This window comes from Suncus etruscus, chromosome 10, assembly GCF_024139225.1.
Source record: "Suncus etruscus isolate mSunEtr1 chromosome 10, mSunEtr1.pri.cur, whole genome shotgun sequence".
Lineage (NCBI taxonomy): Eukaryota > Metazoa > Chordata > Mammalia > Eulipotyphla > Soricidae > Suncus > Suncus etruscus.
The window spans coordinates 95,811,723-95,826,513 of record NC_064857.1 but is presented as its reverse complement, the minus strand read 5'-3'; positions in this window follow the sequence as shown (position 1 = coordinate 95,826,513).

The following is a 14,791-nucleotide window of genomic DNA, read 5'->3' as shown; positions in this document are numbered from 1 at the left end:
ACTGACTGGGGGCTCCCAGAGTGAAGTTCTGCTACAACCGTCCCCACCTGCTGGCCTAGGGGACCCTGCCCCCCATTGCGCTGGTCCTAGGGCAACTGTGATGCTGGGCCCAGTGGGTGTGGCATCTGAACTCCCCACAGGGGATGCCCCCCACAGGGGATGCCCCCGGGCTTAAGAGCAGCGCCAATTGTGATCCTTCTCAACCCTGGCTGTTCATTGGGTCCTTGGGGAGCTGAGAGAAAATCCTGGGGTCTCCTGGACCTCGTCCCCATTCAGGTTTCTCAGTATCTCTGGGAGCAGCTCCCGCATTTCTTGCATCCAAGACTACAGGAGGGCTGAGCACCCCTGTTCTGTGGACCCAGGAGCTCTGGGTTCCCTTTTTTGCAGAGTCCCTTGGTTCTGCCGTGAATCCTGCCTCCTCCATTCCAGGCCAGACCCCTCCACAATGACCACTGAGCTGGGGGCCACCAGTGGTGCCTAGAGTTCCCTGTCCAGCTGGAGGCCAGCTGCTCAGCCCACTAGCAGGTTCTGGGTCCACCCCCCCCTTCTGCTCCTTCCCCCTGGGCAATGACGCCTGGGGCTTTTGTTCTCAGCCAACAGGAGTGTGACCAGAAACCTACCCCCAGCTTAATTACAGCCCCATTCACTGGCCACAGGCTGGCCAACCTGCGGTGGGTGGGTGGTGCATGCTGAGTGCATGTGGGGTGTGTGCTCAACCTGCCCCTCTAAGTGTCCCGCTCTCCCACCAGCTGCAGCTCCCGGTGACTCCACAGTCACAGCGACTCTGTCGGAAGGAGGACCCAACGCCTCTGATCCACACACCCAAACCCTCTGAGGTGGTCATGTCTCTGTGCAGACACTGGGCCTTTCCCACCCCTTACCCAGAGTGTGACCAGGTGTCGTGCCCCAAACTGAGCCTATAAAGTGAACTCTTCAAAGGCAGAGACCAGGGGCCAGAGAGATAGCACCGTGGTAGAGCGTTTGCTTTGCACACAGCCGATCCAGGAGAGATGGTGGTTTGAATCCTGGCATCTCATATCGTCCCCATGCCTGCCAGGAGTAACCCCTGAGAACTGCCGGGTGTGACCCAAAAACCAAAGGCAAAGACCATTTCCGGCTCAATTTTGGTTTGTGTGGGAGAGGGGTGCAGGACCAATACTTGGCTTACTCCTGTCTTAGGGGGTCACTCGAGACAGTGCTCAGGGTTCCATATGCAATGCTGGGGATCAAACTGGAATTAGTCACGTGCAAAGCAAGTGCCTTGACCCCTGTACTACCTATCTCTGTAGGCCTCCTGGCAAGGTTTTGTGTGTTTCTATCATTGGGGTGCTAGATCTTTGAGGGATGTCACATTGGAGAGCCACAGACTCTCAAAGGTCTTCTCGAGATGGAGAAAAGGGGGAGCATGTCATACATAACATACATGCAACCGTTCATGTCCAAGGCAGCACCCACAATCCAAGTTCCCTGCCCCTCCTAGAACAGAGCTCCTGCCTGTACTGTGCAGGGAGTGATGGGCACATTTCTGGGACAAGAGTTTCTCTGAAACACGAGGTCGAAGCGATACAACAGTGGGCAGGGCACTGGCCTTGCACACAGCAGACCCAGGTTCAGTCCCCATCACTTCATATGGTACCCTGAGCCTATTAAGAATGATATCTGGGGGCCGGGCGGTGGCGCTCGAGGTAAGGTGCCTGCCTTACCTGCGCTAGCCTAGGAGACGGACCGCGGTTCGATCCCCCGGCGTCCCATATGGTCCCCCAAGCCAGGAGCGACTTCTGAGCGCATAGCCAGGAGTAACCCCTGAGCGTCACCGGGTGTGGCCCAAAAACCAAAAAAAAAAAAAAAAAAAAAAAAAAAAGAATGATATCTGAGTGCAGAGTAATCCCTGAGCATCAGTGGGTGTGGTCAAAAACAAAACCAAGGGTCAGAGCCATAGCACAGCAGTAGGACGTTTGCCTTACACGAGGCCATCACAGGAAGAATCCCGGTTTGATTCCCAGCATCCTATCTGGTCCCCCGAGCCTGGCAGGAGTGATTTCTGAGTGCAGAGTCAAGAGTAACCCCTGAGTGCAGCCAGGTGTGGCCCAAAATCCAAACAAACAAGTTTCTGTCATTAGGGATAGTGTGCAGATATTTCAGAGATCAGGAGAGGTTTCAAGTACCTCAAACTGGGGAGGGAAAATAGGATGATGTAGGTGGTGGGGATGCGGCTCAGTGATGGGGAGCTTCCCTTGCAAACATTAGATAGGGGTTCAATCTCTGGCATTGCAAAAGGACTTGGACCTGGGGGTGTGACTCATCGGTAAAGCACTTGTTTTGCATGTGTGAAGCCCTGGGTTTGATCCCTGGCACTGCAGGACATAAAAATGAGCAGTGGTCCACGGTGAGTTCTTTCAATTGGGGGTCCTCTTGAATTCCCAGCCAAGCTTTTATCTAGTGCAGAACTTGCGAGGCCCCTAAATCTAGCGAAGTTCCTACGGGTGACATCTTTCTGGGAACTCAGGAGGGGCAGGCCCACCCACTAGGCTTTCTCCTCCTCCTAAAGGACCTTCTTGGCCAGGGATTCCCAGGAACCATCTCCTTTTTTCCGGAGGAACCCCAAGTTGAACTCCTAGCTCCCATGGATGCATTTTCCAAACAGGTGGAATATACCTGGGATGTGGCAGGCTGGCTGGGGAGGGGGAAGCCCCAGGGTTGGTCCCTGTGGTTTGACTGGGGGGACATGTAAGTCATCGGGGTAGAGCCATGGCCTGCTCCCCAGAAGCTGAGGCTCTGACCCTTGGCCCGGGCTGTGGGGGTGGGGGCCAGCAGGTTCTCAGGGGCTTAAAAAGGAGGGGCTCCAATGGCAGCTGCCTCATTCTGGGTACTAACAGGCGGGGTGGGGGCAGCAGAGATGGGGGGGCGCAACACCACCTGCTTTTCCTTGTTTTGTTTTCAGGGCACTAATTACTGTGCTGAGCTGGAGCTGCCTAATGAGGCCGTTTGGATTTCCTGTTGTTCTCTGGCTTCCCAAGACCCTTAAAGGGCCAGCGACTCAGGAGAAGGCTGCCCAATGGGGACCAAAGCCCCTTGAAAGCGGCTGTGGATGTGGTGAGCACACTTCTCACCAAGTTACCCTCAGCACCAAGGGCAGGGAGGTCGAGGGACTGACCTGGTACTTCCTGGCACTCTGGTGCCCTCCAAGAGGACCAGCTCACAAGTGCCCAGGCCGGAAGCAAGAGCCTCTGAATGGTGTGGCTGGCCCAGGATGGGGGGGGGGGGCGGGGTAGGGGCAAAGATTGGGCCAAGGAGGAAAAGCTGGTGATGTCACCAGTGCCCAGACTGTGAGAACCAAGGCAGCACCAAGCAGGAGGGAAATGCAGTGACGCGCTACCCAGCCCCCAGCCTGGAGCATAAACACTTGTCTTCGTGGCCAGTGCCACTTCTGATGAGGCAGGCCGGCCAGGTGAGAGGCCCAGAAACGGGCCTGGCCCTAGATTTCAGCTGAGTTGTCCCTCAGTGGCCCTCAGTGGCCCCGTACCCCGTGGACTAACAGGAGATCCTTTGCCTCTCTGCACCTGAGGGTAACTGCAAAGGCAGGGCTGACAGTCAGTTGGGGGCCAGTGAGCACTCTTTATTTATTTGTTTGTTTTTTATTTTGTTTTGGGGTCACTACCGGCGGTGTTCAGGGGTTACTCCTATCTCTGCTCAGCAGGTATAGGGGACCATATGGGATGCCAGGATTCAAACCACCATCCCTCTGTCCTGGGTAGGCTGTGTGCAAGGCAAATAAATGTCCTACCGCTGTGCTCTCTCTCTTGCCTGCTGGCTTGGCTGTAGGTGGATGGTCATAGTGCAGGTGAGGGGAACCCACCTGCCTTTTGAGTTCAGTCCTGGGTCCTGTCCCCAGCACCCAGTGCCCCTTGGACACTTCGCTTGGTAGGTCCCCAGGGTCCTCCCCAGGAGGCCAGGCCTGCAGCACCCTCCCCCATAGACAGGGTGACGACATTGTTGTTCTTCCACGGGGCCTTCCGCCTGCAGTTCCGGCTCCTCTAAATGGTGGGAATGAGGGTCCTAGGGACAAAGCCAGCCTGGTTCCCGCAGCCACTCAGAATGGACGGAATCCCCATTGTGTGCGGGCGCCCTATGCCCGCCCTCCCCTTGCCCGCACCGGACATGCCAACAAACAGCTCATTGAGCCCAGGGGAGGGGCCGGAGACAACAATGTCCCCCATCGGGCCAGGGCTGTGAGCTCAGTTGGAGGTGGGGGCTGCCTCCGAGGCCAGAGAGCGATGATCTCAGCTGGGGAGGGACAGTCCTGAGACAGACTGACCCCGGCCTGGCCTCCCCGGTGAGGCTGAGAAGAGGTGACCGGGACTGGCCTCACCCTGGCTGCCCCACCTCCCGGGGCCACGCTGGGAACTCACGGAGAATTCTCACGCTTCCCCTGCCCCAGCCCCAGGAGCCAAGCAAGCAGGAGGTGCAAGGGTACAGCAACCAGCACTTGCCGAAGTGGGTGGCATCCCACACTGGCCATCCGAGGGTCCTGTTACAAAATTCTCTCCTAGAAATTCAGTCCGGGGGAACCCTTCTATGCTACCCACCCACACTGACCCCAGCAGGATTTGGGGGGATAAATGAGAGGACGCACTTTTATTTATTTATTTATTTATTTATTTATTTATTTATTTTTGGTTTTTGGGTCACACCCGGCGGTGCTCAGGGGTTACTCCTGGCTGTCTGCTCAGAAATAGCTCCTGGCAGGCACGGGGGACCTTGTGGGACACCGGGATTCGAGCCAATCACCTTTGGTCCTGGATCGGCTGCTTGCAAGGCAAATGCCGCTGGGCTATCTCTCCGGGCCCTATTTTTTTAAATAATGATTTTTGTTGTTATTGTTGTTGGGTTTTGGGTCACACCCGGCAGCGCTCAGGGGTTACTCCTGGCTCTATGCTCAGCTCAGAAATTGCTCCCGGCAGGCTTGGGGGACCATATGGGATGCTGGGCTTCGAACCACCATCCTTCTGCATGCAAGGCAAACGCCTTACCTCCATGCTATCTCTCTGGCCCCTGGAACTTCTAGACTTGGGATGTTGGAGGGTTTCAGGCCTGATGCTGGATGAAGCCATGATTAAGCCAAACCATTATTTTCTTCTAGGCTAACCTAGGCTGCCTCCTGGGAGGCTGGGAGGAGAAAGCAGAATCCAGGTGGGAAAGCTGTTGGATCAAGTGGTTTCTACTCTCTTTTCACCAAGAAACTAAAGAAAACCTGACTCAGGGCTCTATCTGGAAACAGAGCAGCCTTGGACAGGAGACCTGTCCAGGGGATCAGCTGGAGGCTGCCATTGTCACAGGCGGAGACCAGGCTGTGGGGCAACCTGGGCACCAGCCACAGTTACAGCTTCTTCCACAATACCCTACTGCCTTTTTTTTTTCTTGAGGTTTTGGTTCTTTGGGTCACACCTGGTGACGCTCAGGGGTTACTCCTGGCTCTGCATTCAGAAATTGCTCCTGGAAGGCTCAGGGGACCCTATGGGATGCTGGGATTCGAAACACCATCCATCCTGGGTCTGCTGCATACAAGGCAAACGCCCTACCACTGTGCTATCTCTCCAGCCCCAATATCCTACTCCTGATCACTATGCCCATCACTACTGGGTAGAATCTGGGAATCCTTGTCTGCTCAAGAGCCAAGGGGACAAAATATAAATATAGGAGTCGCAGTACTGCTTGGGCTAGTGCTCCCAAAAGGTTCCCAAATGGTGTCTTGCATGTGAGAGGCCCCAGGTTTCATCCCAGGAACCTTCCGCCACATACACTACTAGGAGCGCCTCAGGCCCCACCCCCAATAGTACTGGACACAACTGCTTAAAAAAAAATAGACAAGTCAAGTTTCTCTAATGTCTTTGAATCAAATTTGCCTCTTTGGCACATTTCCAGGATACAGCAAATTCACTTCATGTCCAAGTCCTGAAATGGAGCAGCTCCAGGGGCCTGAGTGATAATAGAGTGAGCAGGGTTATTGACTTGCACATTGCTGATCTGGGTTTGGTCCTCGGGATGAGATATGGTCCCCTGAGCCCACCAGCCATGGTTCCTGAGTATGGAGACAGGGTAAACAAACAAATAAAGCAGCTCCAGTGGTGTCTACAACCCTTTTCCTCTTTCCACTTCCTCAAGTGGGAGAGAGCCCTCACTGCCAATGGTCAAAGTTCTGCTCTTCCTTCCAATGCAACCCCTCTTCTCCATAAAGCCTCCTTTGGTGTTTGGGTATACACCCAGGCTCTGCCTCCTGCTCCTGCAGAGGCTTGCATCCCTAAGTTTGAATTCTGCTCCACAGCCCACACACATCAGGAGTGAATCTGCTGCTGCTTTGGGCCTCACTGACATCAGCCTACCACTAGGCAGACCTCACGTACATCTCATTGACTAATGGACATAAACTCTGTACATGGGTCACAAACACACAGGTCCCAATAAAGTAACACGAGGCGCAGAGGCATGCTCACAAAGAACACATCTTTTACCTTTTTCCTTACTTTCTATATTTATTTATTTTGGCTTTTGGGTCACACCCAAAAACATTAGGTGTTACTCCTGCCTCTGTGCTCAGAAGTTGCTCCGGGCAGGCTTGGGAGACCATATGGGGTGCCGGAATTCGAACCACCATCTGTCCTGTGTTGGCTGCATGCAAGGCAAATGCCTTACTACTGTGTTATCGCTCCCCCAACTGGTTCCTCTATTTCTTTTTTCTTTTTTTTTTGGGGGGGGTCACACCTGTTTGATGCTCAGGGGTTACTCCTGGCTAAGCACTCAGAAATTGCCCCTGGCTTGGGGGGACCATATGGGACGCTGGGGGATCGAACCATAGTCCTTCCTTAGCTAGTGCTTGCAAGGCAGACACCTTACCTCTAGCACCACCTCACCGGCCCCTATTTTTTAATAACTTCACCTGGCTGTGCTCAAGGGTCATTCTTGTGGGGCTTAGGGGCCATGTAGGGTGCCAGGGATTGAATCTGAGTTGGCTGTATGCAAGGCAAGCATCCTCTCTGCTGTACTATTGCTCTGCCCCTCTCTACTGTGCCTTTTGTTTGTTGTTTTGGGCCACTCAGGGGTTACTCCTGGCTATGTGCTCAGAAATTGGTCCTGTCTTGGGGGACCATATAGGATGCGGGAGATAGAACCATGGTCCTAGGTTAGCACATACAAGGCAAATATCCTGCTGCTGTGCTATATCACTGCAGCCCCCACTACTGTTTTGGGGGGCCATGCCTGGTGTTGTTGTAGGTAGGATGGGGAATCACATGAAGCTTTGGGATTTGAGCCATTGTAACTGCCAGATTCACACGACTGACAAATGCTTTAGTCTCTGTATTATCTCTTTTGCTCTACACTCTTTTTGGTTTTTTGATGTATTCACTCCAGGTTTCCTCAGCTTCCTCCTACAGGGAGAAGAGCTCGGTAATTGAGGGATAAGATGGGAAAGCGGTCAAGTCACTTAGAAGAGGAGGGGAGACCGGTAGTGTGGGCAGACTAGCTGCACCCCTAGGATTGTTCACAATAATTGGCCAGTAGTAATGTGCGAGGATGGTGAGAGAGTTGAAGCCTATTTCTAGAAGAAGGGAGTTAATCAGGCTGTTACTGAGACCTGCATGGCTGGAGATCCCAACTTTTCATTAGTGCTTTGGAAATTCTACATAATCTCCCAGGTGTGTGTGTGTGTGTGTGTGTGTGTGTGTGTGTGTTGGAGGGGGGAAGACCACCTGTGTTCAGGATTCTGTATTCCAGGATCAGTCCAAACGGGGCTTAGGTAACCATATGAGGTGCTGGGGATCAAACCAGAGTTGGGCATGTGCAAGGCAAGCACCCTACTTGCTATACTATTGCTCTGAAGCATGGGGGTAGGGGGGGGATGTTTCTCACATTCAGGGGTGCTGAGCAGGGGAACAGCTCCATGACATTTCAGGCAAGCTCCTGGAATCCTGCACTGTCTCTCTAGCCCGATCTCTCAGACCATAAGCCCAGCCTGCCCCTTTGCAAAGGTTTGTTAGTTGGACAGCTCCATCAGGATCGCTCTTCTGGAAGTGCTGGCCTGAGAACACAGGTTCATGGTGACAACTCAGCATTCAAAACACATCCTGGGGTGAGAGCTCCCGAGCCTCCCAGATCCCACACAATCTTGAGACAAGAGAACTCTCTGGGCTGGAAGTGCTTTGCTGACCACACACAAGGCGAGTTACTCATTAGCAAGCATCTATATATGCAATTCTCATCATCTCCAGGGGAGAGTTCAACCTGGATTAACAACTGGGAGAGGTAGGGTAGACTCAGGAAGTTCTCCCCTATGTCTAACCTTAATCCTTCCTGCCACAAGGGAAGCTGTTTCCTTTCTTTCTCGCCAGAGACAGCTGGTCACCATCTTTGGCCTAAGACCCATCACCTACTTGGGCAGTTGGACCCTCTGCACTTGGCATCTGCCTTGTCAGCCAGATCTTCCTCCCATCTCCCAGGAGCTATGCTGCCCATTCGGGGAGTGTTGCTTTCTTTCTCTGTGTTGAGAGGATTGAATGATGCATAGTGCTTCTTGTTTAAGGCCTGAGCCTTCCTTCTCAAAGCACCAGGGCCTATCTGCACAATCCTGCTCCTGGGTCTCCTGTGCTGGGGAAGAAGGTGTGACCCCTTCCCCTATCTCAGGCTAGCTTCAAGTCCTGGGTGGCAGCTGGGATCAGAGATCAGAGGTTGTCAGAGGAAATGATGAGAGGTCAGAGTTTCTTCTTGGAGACAAGCTATTGCGAAGTCGGGGGAGGTGAAGGGCAAGCAAGGGCCTAGCAATATTGAATTGCCAGGGACACCTAAGGCTCAGGTTCACCCACAGTCAGGGAAACAAGGCCCCAAACTAGTTTTGGAAGTTGATGGGAAGCTAGAGAATGAAGAGGGGAGTGGATAGTGGAGGAGGAGGCTGGGGAGAACATTCCACCTGCCAGTTTCTTTGGGGGGGTGGCAGTGTTGGACCACAACTGATAGTGCTCAAGGGTCATTCCTTTTTTTTGGGGGGGTCACAACCTGACAGTGCTCAGGAGTTACTCCTGGCTCTGTGCTCAGAAATAGCTCCTGGCAGGCTCGGGGGGACCATATAGGATGCCAGGATTCTAACCGGGGTTTGTCCTGTGTTGGCCACGTGCAAGACAAACGCCTTACAGCTGTGCTATCTCTCCGGCCCCTCAAGGGTTATTCCTGTCTATGCTCAGGGGTGATCCCTGGTGGTGCTTCCAGAACACTATATAGTATACAGGATTCTAAGTGAGGTCTGTTGCATGTAAGGCAAACATTCTACCTTCCGCACTATCTCTTCAGCCCTCACCTGTCAGTTTAAAGAGAAGTTTCAGTGACAAGTGAGCTATATGCTGTGGAGGGCCTGAGGACAGGGGAAGCTGGCCTGGCAGAGCAGAGAGGATGGAATGAAGAGGAAAAAACTTGGGTCCAAGATTTAGCTTTTCATCTGGGCTCTGTTCCCACACCCACCTTGTCCTGCATATGTTGCCCTAATATTGTCTTTGGGCTCCATCTATCTTAATAATGCATTTGCCTGTTATTCCCCTGTGTCCTGATGGGTCATACATGCCTGGAAGGTATTCCTGCCTGTGTTCTAAGCCTTCCCTCCCTCCTCCAGAGCTATCCTGCTCCCTCACTGGGGAGGAGACAGGAAGGAGCTAAGGAAGGGGAAGCCAGGGGCTCTGGGAAAGTTGCTGTGGAGGCTGCCCTACACCCCAGACTCCTCTAGGGCTGGAAATACCCTCTACATGGCTCCCGGCCCTTGCTTTCCAGGCATTCCCTGGGTTTGGCCAACAGAGCTGAGACTGAGCCAGGTTTCCACCAATGAGAGCCCTGACCCTCTCCTCTCTCCTGATCTGCACATAGGAGGTTGGGGGAGAGCTTCCTTCCGACACTGCTGAAAGGAGCTTCTCAGGTCAGGGGCCACAGCTTCTCCCCTTTAAGTCCATTGTCTCTGCAAGCCAAAACTGTTCTGGAGACACCAGCTGTCAGCTCCAGGCACTGTGGGTCCATATTGATGTGCGAGGAAAGTGGAGGAGAGTCCTCCCCAGGGTCTAGGGGAGATCAGGCATCAAGGCTTCTAAGACTGGAACAGGACTTCCTGGTCCTCCGAGGCGCTGGTGCAAACTCTCTAACTCCTGCTCCAGGGCCTCACCCATGTGCCCATTATTTTCTTGAGATATTTGCCCAGTCCAGGCAAGCCTGTGTGTTTGCTTGATGAAATGGGAGAACTTCAGTGACCGAGCAGCTAAGAGTTGACTTCTGTCCTCCTATATGCTTCTGCTCCGGAACAATCCGTGCAGCAGGGGGCCTGCCATCTTGAGAACTAAACTCAGCCAGAGGATCGTCTCCTGGTGGCTAAAACCGTGGGAAAATGCTTCCTCTAAGCCTTCACCTTTTTTTCTCATCTGATTCTGCAGGTCATGAGTTGTGTTGCTTGGAAATATTTCTAGCACAAGTAGTCACATTCACGTGGTGCTGAGAATGAAGACGGTATGTATGCAAAGTATGTGTTCCTGTCATCTTGGTGGAAGGAAGTTTGGTGGCAACTGATGGTGCTCAGGGTATCTCTGCTCTGGAACATTCCATGCAGCAGGAGGATGCCAGCTTGAGAACTAATCTTGGCCAGAGGATCATCTCCTGGAGGTGAAGACCAGACCGTGGGAAAATGCTTTCTGTAAGCCTGCACCTTTCTTCTCAACTGAGTCTTCAGGTCAAAAGTCAAAAGTGTTGCTTGGAAATACATCTAACACAAGTATTCATATATCCATGTGAGATTCATGTGGCTCTGTTCCTGTCATCTTGGCAAGAGGTACATCCCTGGCTGAAACCAGAGACCCGTGCTGTGCTTTTTGTTTCTCTTTGCCGTACTTGGCAGTCCTGGGGAGTGAGACCTCCCAAGTCCGTGCTGGGAGATGCTTTCCAGTGGGGCTTAGGGGAGCATGTGGTACAGACCATGTGCTTCGGCCCTTTGAACTATCTCCCCATCCCCAACCTCGTTTTGGAAGGTCCCATATGTTTCCTTCAGTCAGTAACCTTTGCAGGCCCTCTCTCTACCCGGACTCCTGGCTTTGGCTCTCCCTTTTCCTTCATTCCCCTGGAACTTCCCTGTGCTCAGAGGTCTGTCCCTGGCTGAGAGCTGGTGATGGGGGGCCAGAGATGAAGGCGCTCATTGGGCATTGCAAGTCTCAAAACTGGTCAGGGTTCTCTTCGCTTGGCAGAGGGAGGGCCGTCATTTCAACCAGCCCAAGACCATGTAGCTGGGAAGTGCCCCAAGCCACAGGCATGCAGAACCCCCAAGTCTGAGCAGGGAGTGGGGCCACAGACTGCCCTCTTTGGTCCCCCAGGGCCATCAGCTCCTGTTGGGGGGAACCTTCTGAAGGCAGTGGCATCCTGCTTCAGCTGTGAAGTGTCTCCTACACACACAGGGCCCAGTCCCCCCTCTTCCCTCACCCCTTTTCTAGCCCCAGCCCTGTGTCCCCAGGGGAAGAGGCCATTCTGTCCCTGGCAAAGCCCCGAATTTGGGTCTGGGCCGGTGCTGCGGGGCCAGAGAGCGGAGAGAGGAGAATCTCCCCCGTTGGCCTCGCCTCCGGGGAGGGGCGCGAGGACCCCCGGCCTAGCCTCACCGCTGGCGCCCGCGAGGGGGGCGAGGGCGGAGGTGGCTCTGCTCTGCGGCGGCATCTGTCCCCGGCGGGCGGGCGGGAAGCTGCTGCATTAAATTGTAAAATCGATTTATTGACCGGCAGGTGCGAGCGGCGGCAGATGGGGAGCAGCGCGGCCGGCTGCATCTGGGGGAGCGGCGGCATCGATCCCGGCCCCCCTCGGCCCGCTCGCGCCCAGCCGCTGCGGGGCCAAGGTCCGAGGAGCCCGGCGCGGGGCCCCGGCCCGCCCCCGGCCCCCGCCCCGCCGGCCTGGGCGCCCCACGCGACGGCTGCCAGCCCCTCCAGGCCCAGTTGGCACGCGGCGGGCGGGCAGGCCGGGCGACGCGTGGCAGCGGCGGCCGCGGCAGATGAGGCACGCGCCGCCTCATTTCAATGTGAATGCAGGACCAGCGGCCATGTGGCCGCAACAGTTTGCCCATCGGGGTCCCCGCCCGCCCGAGCCACCGCAGCCCGGCACCCCGCCCCGGCCCGCCCGGCTGGCTGGCTTGGCACGGCACGCGCGCAGTTGGCCCCTAACACGCTGTGCTGGGGGCCTGCGGGGGTAGGAGAGGAGCAGGCGGAGGAGGAGGGAGGAGGGAGGAGGGGGAGGAGAAAGAAGAGGACCAGAGGGAGGACGAGGAAGGAGAGAGGAGGGAGGAAGGAGGAGGAGGAGGGAGGGAGGGAGGAGGAAGAAGAGGACCAGAGGGAGGACGAGGAAGGAGAGAGGAGGGAGGAAGGAGGAGGAGGAGGGAGGGAGGGAGGAGGAAGAAGAGGACCAGAGGGAGGACGAGGAAGGAGAGAGGAGGGAGGAAGGAGGAGGAGGAGGGAGGGAGGGAGGAGGAAGAGGAGCAGGAGGAAAAGGAAGGAGGAGCAAGGAGGGAGGAGGGGAGAAAGAAGAGGAGAAGGAGGAGGAGGGAGGAGGAGGAGGTGGAAGAGGAGCAGGAGGAGGGGAGGAGAAAGAAGAGGACCAGAGGGAGGAGGAGGAAGGAGAGAGGAGGGAGGAGAGGTGGAGGAAGTGGAAGAGGAGGAAGAAAAGGGGGAGGAAGAGGAGGAGGAGGAGGGAGAAGGGGCCAAAAACAAAACCTCTTGGGGAAAATGGGGTGGTGGTCTACCAGCCAGAAAGATGTCCCCAGGGTCTTTGTAGACAGACCCTACTGCACCCCAACAGCCGAGAGGTACTACTGGAAGATAACTTTGGCGCGGGGTGGACCTGCGGGCACTGTGTGCTGCCCATGGAGGACATGGCAGACACTTCTCTACGGAGCAGTGCCCTGGGTGCCAGATGCAGTGAGGGGTGGCCCTTTGGTTATTCCTGGGGAGCCCAGTTCCCCCTGACTTTGCATTCAGGCCCAGACTCCCATTCTGGGTCTACCAAGACAGTTTACATAAGAAAGGGGTCTTTAGTTGTCCTGGGCGTCCAGCCCCACTGTGCTTGGGCATCCCAGATCCTCACTGCTTCCTGCCTCCTCTGAACAACCCCACCCTGTGCTGGGTCCATCTTTTCTCAAGTAGTGCAGATAGAAAGGGGGGGGGGAGTCTAGCTGTGCATGCTGCCTATTCTGGGTTCCTGCTAAGGGAGGGACTTTCACCTGCTCAGCAAAAGTAGGCAAAGAGGTAGCTCCATTAGTGGGTGTCTACGGCTGTGGTGGGGTCCTGAATCATCAGAACATACAAGAGGAATGCCTGGCAGCAAGTTCTCCAAATCTGCTTTTAGTGGGGCTGTAGAGAGAGCAGCGTGGGTAAGGTGCTTGCCTTCTATGGCCACCAACTTGGGTTGGAATCCCCACATCTTTTATTATCCCTTAAGCACTGCCAGGAGTGAAGTTCCTGAGTGCAGAGCCAAAAGTAACCCCAGAGCATTGCTGGCTAGGCCCCCTCGAAAGCTGCCTTTAATGGTGAGAATTGAACCCTTCCCCACCCAGGTTAGGGCTTTCCATCTTTGGGGTTTCGTGGAGTTTGTATCTTTAAAAACACTAAATGGGCGGGAGCGTTTGCCTTGCATGCGGCCAACATAGGACAGACCCCGGTTCGAATCGTGGCATTCCATGTTTCCCCCAGCCTGTCAGGAGCGACTTCTGAGTGCTGCCAGGTGGGACCCAAAAGGCAAAAATAAATAAATGAATAAATAAATGAATAAATAAATAAATAAATAAATAAAAACTCTAAACAAAGATTCTGTTTGGTCCCTGGCCATTTGCCACATAATGGAGTTGTGTATAGGTGGGGAGGGTGGTAGAGATGGGTCCAAATCTATGGGAATGTCAGCCTTCTGGGCGAGGCTAGGAACAGGTTTCTTTCTTTTTTTTTTTTTTTTTTTTTTTTTTTTTTTTTTTTGGATTTTGGGCCACACCCGGCGGTGCTCAGGGGTTACTCCTGGCTGTCTGCTCAGAAATAGCTCCTGGCAGGCACGGGGGACCATATGGGACACCGGGATTCGAACCAACCACCTTTGGTCCTGGATCGGCTGCTTGCAAGGCAAACGCCGCTGTGTTATCTCTCCGGGCCCTGAACAGGTTTCTTTCTATGAAGATAGGAAGAGCCTGCCAGGAGCGATTTCTGAGCATGAAGCCAGGAGTAACCCCTGAGTGCTGCCGGGTGTGACCCAAAAATCAGAAGAAGAAGAAGAAGAAGAGGAGGAGGAGGAGGAGGAGGAGGAGGAGGAGGAGGAGGAGGAGGAGAAGAAGAAGGAGAAGAAGAAGAAGAAGAAGAAGAAGAAGAAGAAGAAGAAGAAGAAGAAGAAGAAGAAGAAGAAGAAGAAGAAGAAGAAGAAGAAGAAGAAGAAGACAGGTAGTAGAGGGAGACAGAAACAGGTAAGGATAGATGCCAGCTGGGGGAGGGGGACAGTGAAGATCTAGGGGCCCTGGGGAAGAGTGGATGGGGAACACACTTGTCAGGGCTGCTGGGAGGGGTTAGGGCCTCCTCCTCTGCCCATAACCTACATTAACTCCAGAGCACAGCCTGGATCCATCTGCCGGCCTCCGCCCTACCTCGGTTCCCCACGCCAACCCGCTCGCTCACGCCAGATGGTGACTGGGAGGGGTGACGTGAGTTGGGGAACCCAGAACTCGGCTCTTCACCTCCCCCCGCCCCCACCATGGTTCCAACCTCTTGCTTCT